This window comes from Lonchura striata, chromosome 1A (genome assembly GCF_050655825.1).
Source record: "Lonchura striata isolate lonStrDom1 chromosome 1A, ASM5065582v1, whole genome shotgun sequence".
In the NCBI taxonomy this organism is placed as follows: Eukaryota; Metazoa; Chordata; class Aves; order Passeriformes; family Estrildidae; genus Lonchura; species Lonchura striata.
The window spans coordinates 33,118,198-33,131,272 of record NC_140741.1 but is presented as its reverse complement, the minus strand read 5'-3'; the positions used below and the strand labels follow the sequence as shown (position 1 = coordinate 33,131,272).

The following is a 13,075-nucleotide window of genomic DNA, read 5'->3' as shown; positions in this document are numbered from 1 at the left end:
TGTAGTTAGTTAATATTCAGGTACAGATTTATGCTTATTTCTACAAAGGGTTCTAATAGTACAGATTGATGCAGTAAAAGAAAACCTTTCGTTATGCTTCCTGTGGGTTTTCTGTGTGTTGTTTTAAGTATTACTCCTAGTGCTTATAAAAATTTAGTCCCTCACCCAGGGTAAACCTGGGCTGCAGCATATCCCATTAAAGTTTAATACCGAGCTTTCCTGTCACAGAATGTTTTCGGATCAGGGTCCGCAGTGCTGTGGGCAGAGGCAGCTGCCAGTCGCACCTGTTCACTACGCCCGGGGAGACGAGAGGGGAGCCCGGGGCCGGCGGCCGGGCAGACCCTCTCTCCGGGCAGCCCCTCGCTCCGGCACTGCTCGCTCCGGCACTCGTCGTTCGGGGCAGCCCCTCGCTCCGGCGCTCCTCGCTCCGGCACTCCTCGTTCGGGGCAGCTCGCTCCCCCCGCCGGGCCCCGCAGCGCGGCCGGGCGCCGCCGGCCCGCCCCGGGCCGCGCCCTCAAAAGGGGGACGGGGCGGAGGAGCGGCGGCACTCGCTGCGGACGCTGCGCCGGGCGGCACCGACGGCCGCTCGGAGAGCACCTCCAGCACCGCCGAGGCGCCCGTGCTCCGCACCGCCCGGCGGCACCGACGGCCGCGGGAGGCCATCACCGTGACCGCCCTCCCCACGACAGCAGGGCCCGAGGGCACCATGACCCTGCTCAAGCTGTCCCTCTTGGCCTTCAGCTTCGTCTTCTGGGCGGCGGGGCTGACCATGCTCATCATCGGCCTCTGGGCCAAGGTGTCTCTGGGCAGTTACTTGGCGCTGTCGGCCAGCGGCTACCCCAGCGCCCCCGCCATCCTCTTGGCCACCGGCGTCGCTGTCATCATCTGGGGCTTCCTGGGATGCTTCGGCGCCGCTACGGAGCACCGGGGACTCCTGCGCGCCTACAGCGCCTTCCTGGCCGCCGTGCTGGCGGCCGGGCTGGCGGCCGGGCTCTCGGCGCTGCTGTACCGCCAGACCCTGGCGCAGGGCTTCCAGGCGGGGCTGCGCCAGGCGCTGCTGGCGTACGGGGAGGACGACGGGGTGGCGGACGCCCTGGACGCGCTGCAGCGCGCCTTGTCGTGCTGCGGGGTGCAGAGCTACCGCGACTGGCTGGCCTCGCCCTGGGGCCGGCAGCAGAACGGCTCGGTGCCCCTCAGCTGCTGCCGGGCCCGCCGCGGCTGCCGGCGCAGCCCGCCCGACGCGCGCCGGCTGCACCGCGCCGGCTGCTTCGGCGCGGTGTCCGCCTTCGTCGGCAGCAACATGTTCTATGTTGCCACCGCTGCCCTGGGGCTGGCACTGCTGCAGCTCGTCGGGATTGTGCTGGCATGCCTGCTGGCTGCCCGCGTCCCTGCACACCTGCTGGGCACCACCACCCCTCCCTGAGGTCCCCCCACTGCTGCCCCGCGTCCCCTCCAGCTCTCTTCTTTCCCACATAACTGAGTACACCCCACTGGGAATATCCGTCCTTCAGATTCACCATTTCCACTCGAGCGACCTTGTCCAGGATCCATTCCTCTGGAGCCTGTGTTAGGTGTGCTATGAGCATCTCAAGTCCCTCAGAAGGGAAGGTGCCTCCCGGCCTGGCCATGTGTCCTGCAGGGCAGCAGGTCCCCGCTGGAGCGTCTGAAGCACTTCGGCAGGGAGCGGTGGCAGCATGGACGGACATCGCTCTCTGAGGCAGCAGGGACATGTGAGGCAAGGCTGATTGGTTTTCTGGGCGATGTAAACACCGAGGTACCTAAATATGGACCAGGAAAAATTAGAGGGTCTAGGAGAGCAAGAGAGGTGTCTCTTGACATTACACCATGTGAGTATTCTCTTGAGACTGGAAAATTGAGTTGCTGGAAAACTGCCGGAGTGCATGAGGGGCAGGCCTGGTCCAGGGGCATCCAGACAGCCACGCCAGCCGCTGACACTGGGCGCTGCTTGAGGGACTGTCCAGCATGGTGCATCCCGTTGATGCAGATACCCTACCTTTGGTGCGAGTGTATTCAAGCTTTCCATCTGCCACGGGTGCTTTTCCCGCTGTTGGTGTTTCCAATGCCGATTTCTGTCTTAAGGTGGAGCTGCAGCTCTAAGTGTTACTCCCTACTTCAGTATATGCCTGTCCTCTTAGCCAGTGTGTGGTTGGTTATATATATTTTTGCAGAGCTGAAAAGACCTAAAACCCTGTCGTACAAGAAGATGGCAAAAGCTGTACAATCAGATGTGATGAAGGATGGAAAGAGGAGGGAAAGGTTCATTGCCCTTCAGAAGTTTGCTTTGGACTTTTACTGTTAACATCAAGATGAATGGAGCAGGCTGACTGTTTTATAGAAGGGTTTCTGAAAAACAGCCCTCAGACTCTGACATTTTTCCTCTCTCAAAGGATCTGTCTCTGAAGTGTGCCCCCACTTGCATTTTTGAAGCCAGATCTGTATACAACCTGAGAGTAAATGGAGAATCCCCAAGACTTGCTGTGTAGCCCTGGGTGTATTCAGGTCAGACAACAATATAAATCTACAAGGGCCTGTAGATTTATGGTTTTGCTTTTTTTGCAACAGATCTGGGTTTGCATTTGGAGTTTGAAGAAAAGAAAGCCACGCACTTCAGAGAGTCCTGAGCTTTCAAAGCTTAACTCCAGCTTCTTTCCACTTCCTTAAAACCTGTGGTCTCTACTTCTACATATTTCTCTACCTCGAAGCACAGAGACATACCCACCTTAACCAGCAAACAGGGGAGGAATTATTTCATAAAAGAATCAAAGAACCACAAAGGAACTCCAGAACGTGGCATCTCTTAGGAATGTGACTTGCAAAGCTGTGGAGAATGGTCAAATGGGTAAACAAGATGACTGGTAGCTTCATGGGAGGAGTAGAGCAACTTTGGGGGAAAGGCTTTCTTCATGTATTAGGTGGCTATTTAGCTATGATAATCATGTTCCAGTTAACAGTGTAGTGTGACCAGTCTTCACAGTCATTTGGGTATTCATCTGCATAGGTGGACCCTGGAAATATGTTAGGAATCTCTCTTTATAGGCAAAACAGTGCTTTTGAGCAATATTTGAGGGCTGATGTTTATTATTCTACAAAATGTATTTTTTTTATTTTTGCTTGTAAATGTCCCTGTATATGTTTTAGTTATGCAATAGTGGAACTCCTGTTATTTTCTGGAAGTCAAGATGATGTTGTACAATTTTAACAATGGGCAAAAAGTATAGTTTGTATGGTAAATGGTACTTGAGAAATAAAGTTCAGCAGCTGCTAAGAGCAAAACAGGTCACTGTACCAACTCAGAGAATTTGCATTGCTGAATGTTGACACAAGGTGCAACTAAATGCAAGTGAAATGAAGTGTACATTGAGATGTAGAGATGGAAGCATGTTGTGGGTTTTAAAAATTATTATTCAAAAGATCCATTATAGATGCAATAAAACAGGCATTGTGAAGAGTGTAAGAGAGGGACATGGGATTGCACTGGGTTTATAAAAATATTTTCTTTATTTAATAGGCTCTGAAAATTTACAAGAATATGACATTGCTCTATTCTTACTCCACTGATGACTGAAATTATTTCTGATTTTACCCTTGTTGCTTTATGTGACACATAGCAGTCGATCAAAATGAAGTACTCTGTTAAAACACATTCAGTTATAGTGTAAATATGCACTTGAGTGAATTTGTTCTGGTTTTAAGTTGCTAAGAATATGGAATAAGAGCAAGTTTAAAACATACCAGTGTATGTTTATATGGTGGTTGGGTCTAAATCTGAGGACATCAGCTGAATGTAATGAATAATTAAAAATGTAAACAATCACTCTACACTCTTGGCCTCACTAAAATAGGATAAACCTTGGCAATGACCATGTAAGTGCTAAATATATTTATATCACCAAAGATTTAATGAACTGGCTGTGAGTGTTAGTTAAATGTTTATTTCCAGTTCCTAGAATTAGCAACATTAACTTTGGTAATTGCAAGAAAGAAATTGCATCATTCTCTAATTAATTTCCAGATTAAGAGATTCCCAGTAGCTGTTTCAGTTTTCTGGAATTCTTTGTGCTCAGTGACCAAATATTACTTTAAGTTTTAAAATTTATCTGGATTCAAGGTTAATTTTGTTCTGGATGGTCAAAATGGCTGTAACTGTAAAATGTTACTCTGGACAGCACCATCTATCCCTTGCTGGAATACGTGTTTGTTTTCTGTCATCTGCTTAAACTTTAAAGTCATTCATCAAAATGGTATATTTTAATGAAAGATCATACAATTTTTTTACAAAAGGCTAATATAAATTTTAACATTACTGGCTATTCAAATCAAGGAGCAAGCTGTATTGGGGTTGTAGAAACAACAGTTCTGTTGTTTGGACAAAGTGAGATTTAGGATTAACAGTGTGCTAAGATTAGACCCTTGTTATGAAACAAGGACTATTTTATATTGCTGATCTAGAGTGCCAAGAATATAAATCTTTCAAACTCCAAAAGTGCTTGGATATTTCATCCAATATGAATTATTTGCTGTTGCTAAACTTTGTGCTACAGAAAACCAGAACTAAAAATGACCTTTATAACAGATGAATTTTTAAATAAGAACAGGTAAATTTAAAAAAAAGAGATGGCTATCCTGGGGTTAGAAAACTTAAACAATTAGCCTTTAAATGTGTGCAGAGTTTACTTTAAAATGCCACTGTTTACATTGTGCAAATTGAAAAGTTAATGGCAGCCACATTGCCTCCTTGAATTCTAAGCTTTTCAGGATGATACTATGAAAAGACATTCAAAGCAAACTAGAGAGCAAAACAATCTAGTGGTAGGATCTCCTGTGATTCTTCTATTTCCTTCTGTTTCAGTCTTTGTAGGGTAAGTCTTTTGACAGCAGTAGTGAATTGGCAACCATTGTGCTTCAAAATGGTAGAAATCCATATTTCTACTCAACTCTATGTCATTCAAACCCAAAAATTTCACTTTGTTCAAAATGTCATTTTAGTTTGCCGAGAAATTGCTTAAAATATCACAATTATCACAATTTATCCTGCTTTGTTATGCCCCCTGCTGTCCCCATCTACTTTCTGGGCCAGTAAAATGCAAATATAAAAGGATATAGTGTCCCATGTCGTCAAAGAGAACACTATCACACATACACATTTTTCAGAAGCATATTGGTCATATATATGGATTTGCTTGTGGATGACACAGAAAAAAAGAAGCAAACTAGGGAATCTATCTTGTCCTTCACATTACCTTTGATTTGCAATTAACACACAGTACTCTGCTGTAAGGAGGAAATATTTTGTTAATGATTTTAAATCTACAAAATGGGATTTATTAGAGCATCTGATCTGGGCTACAGAATTAAAATTATCAAATTAAACAGTATTTCAAATGGTCTTGTTCTATAAAGATCTCTCTAATCTCTAACTGCTGTGCAGTTTTGCATCTCCTGTACACTCATTCTCCTTATGTCTAGAGTCACTCTAAAGTTGGCTGAGTTTTTAGTTAAGCAGTGTTTGAAACTTCAACCTTAGACTATTCACATTTTGTAGATGTTATCCCTGATTTGTCATATTAGGGTACTCAGACTAATTATAATACATATATACATACATACATGTATATATACATATATGTATATATTATATATGTATATATGACTCAGATACATTATGAATATAACATTTGTATTTGTTGATTTTGAACAGTATCTTGAGTCTTAGGCAAGGCTGCAACAAAATAAAGGGAAGTGCAATGTTCATATTGACCAAGAAAGACAACTCCTTGGGACTGATGATTCCTGAAAGACTATCATATTCCATCCTAACACTACAACAAATAGATAAAATACTGGTTGATAATTCATGTTTCTAGTTTTCCCAAAAGAATGATTCTACAGCTTTTCTCTGTCTTTGTGAGATGCATCATCTTAAGGTATCAGCACTTTAGAGCAGTGGTGTGGTCTCAAAACCTAAGGAATCTTTCATGCTTAGTGTTAATAATTTCAGATATCTTCACTTCTTCTGGGTCACAGAGATGGGGTGCTGAGAGTATCTGATTCCTTCTAGGACTGACTGGAGAGTTGGGATTGAGAATATCTTGGTTAAAATGTCAGCATCAGTAACAGTTGTTCTAGTGTTTTACTGCTGTTCTGAGGGCATCTTCCTGGGCTGTTTCTCTGCTTTTGGTTCCTTGACTTGTCACAGAGCACTGTGTAGTGTAGGTGCCAAAAGCCACCTCTAGGACAAGATTCTCTTCTCAGTAATTGTGCTGGAGTATTTTGTTCCTTGCCATAGTGTATTGGTGTCCCAGTAATCCCAGGTACTGCCATTCTTGCCTAGAAACTCTCAGAAGAGGTAGAGGTGGAGGCTTGTCAGATGCAGTAGCACCTTGAGTTTCAATGCAGAGTTCAGGCAAAATAATCGTGTAGGTAAGCACAAATCCAACAGCTAAATATACTTATCTCATAATTTGGAAAAAGTTGTTCACTGAAGCTGGTAAATAAAACACCAGGATTGTGGGAAGGTATAAGCAGAATTGGAAACCCATTAGTATTGCAAGATTTCCCACCAGTGTGGCATGTTCAGACTTTCATATCCATTTTGCCCTTCCACCTACCTCTCTAACTCCACTTCTTATTCTGGGAGTATAATTATCTGTAATTGTCTGTAATCTAATTATTAGTTTTCTGCTACCTTATGGGCTCCCTTGAACAAATTCCTTTATTTTCTATCTTCCCACCCCAAGGTCTGGCAGTCCCTTGAAGTCTGAGCTCCTTGTTGGAGAAGTTTTTGAAAGGAAGCCCCTTGATCTGCCTGTTTTAGTAACAACACTTTTCTAGCACTAGTAGTTTATAATTATATTTAAAATTTGGCAGAAAGTAATAATTAAACAATAATTTCAGATAGCTATTTTTTCAATTAGGTGTTTGTTTCTTAGCAAAGCAACACTGCCTTTCCACTCCTCTTGCATATATCATCTTTGTTGACTTGATGGTATTGTTGTTGCTGTTGTTTTGATAAAATTATAATCTGGAAAATTTAGGCAGAAGATAAACTATTTATTTTACATGGAAATAAGTGGGTTTTGATCAGCTCTAGTGATTACATTAATAATTTGATTAATAAAGTTTAGAAGGTGTCATTGAGCAAACTCATCAGAAAATAAATGTGTTATCAGACACTTAGTTGAGAAAAAAAATGAAGGTCCCAGAAAACAAGTCTCATGGCTTAAAAGAATACAGATAATTTAGTCTCCTGGTAGAGGGCATTGAGACATTTGCATGGTTCATACAGCTGACAAGTAGAAATCAAGATGTGAGTGATGTTACAAAGCCAGCTTTCTAGAATATGTTGTACATGTAATGCTTCTAGTATGTCAGGGATGTCATCTTTTTTTTTTTTTTCCATTCTTTATGATGTTCCTTGTGTGCTTATGAGATTCACATTTATTTCTTACTCAGTTTTTGCCTTAAGACACTCATCATGCTCTTTTCCTTTTGCGGGGGGCTTAGTAGTGATGCTGAAGAACCATTCTGTCCCTGCTGGTGGATCCAGTAAGATTGCTCCTATGCTTCCTACATATTTCACCCCTAAAAAAGGACATCACTATTTTTCTCTGAGCTTGCATTGTTCAATGTCTTGTTTGCTTCTGATTTATAATACAAAACACAGATTAATCAGCTTGTCCACAGAGACTATAATAATAATAAAAAAGCTTCCCTTTAAGCCTTTGTTTTTCAGAGTTTACTCAATTGTACCATCTAAGCTTCATTAAAGTAATTCCCCTGCTGCTGCTTTCTCTCCAGCTTTTAACTATGATACTGTAGTACAATGGTCAGGTGCTTAGTTGCTACATTTTTGGGAAATTAATTTCTTTTTGTTCTTCCCTCTTGGCTTTTATCATATGATTTCTATCCTATATTTACATGTTTTCAAGGTATGCTATTCTGCTTCAAATGAGATTTAAAAAGTATTTGAGAACAACTTCTCCCATGCAACTGCAAGAGGATGAGAGTAAATGGCCTCAAGTTGCAGCAGGGGAGTTTTAGATTGGATATTAGGAAAAATTTATACAACAAAAGGGTGGTCGAGCACTGGAACAAGCTTACCAGGGAAGTGGTTGAGTCACCATCCTTGGAGGTGTTTAATAGACATGTAGATGGTTTAATGGTGGCCTTGGCAATGCTGGGTTAATGGTTGGACTTGATCTTAAAGAAGACCATCCCATCTGCTGGATAGCAATGGGAGCAGGCAGACCTCACAGTCCATCTCATCACAGCTCCCATATCCCTGCTGATTTATGCAGGGACTGTGGCAGTAGTGTGGTCAGCCTGTGGTGATGTGTTTCTGTAGTCCATGTAGTTTCCTACGGAATGGATCAGTGCAATGTCTGTGCTGTGCTGGCAGTGTGCTGTAGGGGCTGTTTGCTCTGCTGTCTTCTGTCCCTGAAGCAATCCTATTAGTAAGGAGCTAATGTGAAATGGGAATGTTACCTGAGGGTATCAATTAATCAAAGTGTAGATTCTAGACATAAGAAGGAAACATTAAAATGTTCTTCTTGGGATTACTTTTGAAGGCTCTGGAAGTTTATTCCATTCTCAGATTTGCAGAAAAATACCTGGCAGCTGTGGAGACTGATTTAAAAAAGAGTCAGCAGGGTGCTCTTGCAACAAAGGTGGCCAACCACATTCTGGGCTGTATTAACAGAACTATAGCCAGCAGGATCAAAGAAAATAATAATTCTTTTTCTCTGGCACTCATGAGGTTGTGTTGGGAGCAATGTGTCCAGTTTTGGACAAGATACAGTTGATAAACTGTGACTTATCTGGCCCAGGGCCACTAAGCCTGTTGGGAAGCTAGGCAACATGGTATATGAGGAGAGGCTGTTGGAGCTGGGTTTGTTCAGCCTGCAGACAAAAAGGCTTTGGGAGGTCATCAAATAGCTGTCTTCGTGTTTCTTGTGGCATGATTTAATATACCCAAGATGCAGTTCTCTGGGTATCAGAGTTGTCTACATTTGCAGATGCTGCATTCTTGTGTTTAATCACACAGTGGTCAGTTGTAGGAACTGACATGCATGTAAGTCACACTTTAGGTTTGAGTCAAAACTGATGGGAAAAGAACAATCATTATGTGGTAGCTAGTGCATTGTGATATGTCTTTCTTTGCAAGGAAGGCAAATGCTTAATTTCAGTTCCACTATGCCAGAGACAAGAAACAGTGATCTTTTTTCACTATCTTGTCCAGCAATTTCAGGACAAGTCAGTTAATATTTGTGTCCAGAGATTTTGTACATCATTCATCTTCTATTCCTATTCTCAAGCTGCATGGACTGATTTGATGCTGTGCTGAGTGCAGGCACTTGGGTTGAAGTGGTATGAGTTCCTATTGTGCAGCTGTCCTTCTCTCACCCATTCTTGAGGATGTTTTCAGTTTAGAAGGGCTGAAGAACTATGGCATAGCCAGGAGCAGAAACCCAGATAGAGAACAGACATCTTAGTTGGTGAATCCCATATAAATCTGCCCAGCTGGGGCACAGCACATGCTGCCTGCTCTTGGTTGCAGTGATGGCTCCCACAGAGCTGACTGAAGCATCTCTGCATGTCACTTCTGGGGTTTACTCACTGCTGTTACCAGCTTGGAAGAGTGTATCCATTGTGAACACCAGTCAAACTGCTGGCTCATAGAAGAATTGAATGAAAACTCTTGAAAAATATAACCAGATGTTAAACAATAGCGACTGAGTGCTAACAGATGTGACAGGCCAGTCAAGTGTTCTTGAGGCCTTGCCTTGGCATGCAGCAGTTTTTCTAACAGAATATAGCCAAACACAATCCTGCATTTTTATTTTCTGTATAATGGAATGTGCTGTACTCTGAAGGGGCCAGGATAAAAGCTAATTATAAATACATTATAAATTTTAACCTGCTAAGAAAATCTTGATCTTGAAAATGTGCCGCAATGCATTTTGGAACATTTCAGCTACATTTTGTTCACAATAAGCTTCTGCAGAATGATTGGATGTTACACTAATGGTCCTGTACTTACTGAACAGTAGGCCTTGAGATTATAGCTGGTACTTTTATTCATGTTTTAGAAAGCAGAAGAGCAAAGGTATCATATCAGGAGGTATCCTTAGGTACTCTGTACCCTCAGTACACTGCCTGCTGAGACAATGCTTTTTGGGAAATAGGAGTTTTACAGGCACAGTGGGAAGTTTTCCTTTCAGTGAAATCCTTTGTGCCAGTGTAGGCTGCAAGAAAATTCAGGGAGTAACAGTGTTGAACATGTAGACTTCAACTATTCTGGACTTAGGGGAGGTGCTGAGAATGCAAGAGGGAATGGTTTGGTTGTTCTGGGCCACAGATCTCCTTGGGAGAGATGAAAAGATTACTGGAATTCAGAGTTGTTGTGATACTCATTTTTGTTGATGATATGTTCACCTGACATAGGGTCTGAAAACTGGGGATGATCCAAAATGGAACCAGATGAAAGTACCACCATATTCCTATTTCCTTTACTGTCTTGACCGTGCCCTGCATTCACTGGGCATGAGTAAATATGAATTGTGAAATCCAGGTAGCAGGTTTTTTTTTTTTTAGAAAATAAGAAGCAGGAGAAGATAAATGCTTAAGTTAACTATTTAAAATTTGGATCAAATAGAGTAATTCAATAGGATAATGAAACATCTCTCTGAAAACACTGTTACAGAACACCCAAGAAAACATCAATATCAATGTCATGTAACTTATCAATGCCAGAAAACTTTTAATAATGCCCTTATGTAAGGATTTGCTGATTTATTGCCTGCATTTTAAACAAGCACTTGCAATTAAAGCAAGCAATTGCTAGCTTTAAAATCCCCTAATTTTACTTTTTCAATAAGTAGAGCACATAAAGTGCCTTATGTAAAGAACAGACAAGAAGCCAGTTGTTCACCTTGCTGCCAGGCATCTCATTTCCGGACAGATTTTCTTAAGTGTTTTATAAAGTTTTATGTAAGAATATGTTTGCACTTCAACAGGGCAGGTATTAACACCATTTCTGGCAAAAAGAACTGTACTATATAGTTTCATGCTAAGTTTTTCTTTCTCCTGCAAATCTCTGCTTTGTACCCTGAGCTGATACCAAGACTACGGCCCCAAATAGCAAGCAGGATGTGGTAGGCTGGAGAAATCACTGCTTGCAATGCCACTTGTCATTCAGATAAAAATGGTGCAGGGACACATTTTCATAGAGGGCCCTTTACACGTAATAAAAAGTCAGTGCTTGACATAATTGTGTTAGACATTGGAAAGCTGACATTAATTTTTTTTCTTGATGCAAACATCAGTCATCTGCAATTTTTGTGTTCAAAAAGTAATTCTTGTCTCCCTTTTTAGAGACTATCAGGCTGAGAATTTTTTAGTCTCTTAGTAGCTGTTATATTGATTTTCTGAGAATGTATTAGTTCTATTAAAGAGACAGAAATGTGTACACAGTGGAGACACTCCAGGAAATTTTTAACATTACAATGGGCATATTCAAAAGCTAGTGTCTATCAAGCTAGCAGGGGACAGATCATTCAATTGGATACCATGTCACATTATTTGTGATTTCTGGGAAGCCCTTCCAAAGTTACGTATAACAGAGGCAGATTGAAACTCACTCATGCGGACCCTCACTCACCGTATCACCAAATTTAGATGGTTTCAGGTATGGGTGGCAGCAGACTTGTGTGTCACCAAGACCTCATAGTAAACAGTCTCAGAATACATACTGAGTGGGAGGATCAGAGGATAAACTCTGTGACCACAGCTGTGGAAAGAGAGAATTCCTCACAGGCTCTTTCCCCCTTACAGTGTCTCAGAGGACTCAAACTGCCAAAGCCTGGCAACAGACAGATCCTTGCAGATATCACAGTGCTGTTTTTTGATGTGCCCTTTAAGCTGCACTAATCACTATGTTATAGTTTTAGTTCCTCAAAGATTTTAAGATATAGCACATCTCTAGGATTATTTTTGTTTCCTTGTTTTGTATCTTGTACTCTGATGTAAAAAAACTCCAAATGATGCTGGCTGAAACCACCACCACTTTTCCATTTCACTGGACTCAAGCTACACTTGTAATTTTAAAATATTTTTAGTTCAGGTGTTTTTTCCACCTACCAACAATTTCTTCATTCTAGCTAGGATTTTCCAAGAGGATCTACCTTTGGGAAACTTGGGCTGTCCTGAGCGAATAGCAAAACACGTCCTTTAATTTCATGGGTCAGTAATGCCCGTATTCAGGCGTGACATGATCCAGTACCCATCTTTGCAGAGACTGACCTTGCCCATCAGAAAATGTACGAATAACATGTGTTTAATCCTTGTTGCAGACAGAAAGACAAAGCCCTGAGGGAAAGACTGGCTCCAGCAGCAGCGTGGCTGCTGCACACTGCAGCTCCATTCTGCACATGGGCTGGGCTGCCAGCTGCACTCCATTATCCTACCTGGAGCCATGGAATGCCAGCTGTGAAACTGCCCTCCCAGCACAAGGGTATAAATTCTGCTTATGCAAAACCAGTATTTTCCAAAAAGGAGTTTAACTTTAGTTTCCACAAAGCCTGCCTAGAAAGAGCTGTTTAATTTCCCTGGGGACTTTTGAGGCTCCTGGATATTTTTGTTCAGATAATTTAGAGCATGAGGATGTGACAGATTGTGTACAGAGATGTGGAAACTCCTGAATAAGTGCTTCCTTGAGCTGATGTGGGCAAATAGGGACCCGTGGGGCTTCACAGAGATGGGCTTGGGCCTCCAAACAGCCCAACCCAAAACTGCAATATCGTTCCTCACTGAGTGGTTACCCTGCTGGAGGTAGCTCCCCCAGAGCCAGCCCCACTCTCTGTGTGGTGACTGCCCAAATCCTTTACATAATCTCTGTCTCTTCAACAGATTGTCTCTTATCTCTGTTCTGCTTCATCTGCTCCTATCCTGTGATGAGAATACTTTGCTGCCTTCTGTCCCTGAAGCAATCCCACGAGACTTAAAAAAGAAATGTTCTATTAGCCTTCAGTCCTGGGTAATTTTCACCAGGTGTAAT

At 42.6% G+C, this 13,075-nt stretch overlaps 1 pseudogene across 1 annotated transcript; it reads left to right on the top strand.

Annotated features, from left to right (window-relative positions):
* Positions 1-549: 549 nt before the first annotated feature.
* On the top strand, positions 550-3,102 carry LOC146763433 (tetraspanin-7 pseudogene; annotated as a pseudogene). Its single transcript, XR_014952194.1, has one exon. The product of XR_014952194.1 is annotated as a tetraspanin-7 pseudogene (transcript).
* Positions 3,103-13,075: the final 9,973 nt, after the last annotated feature.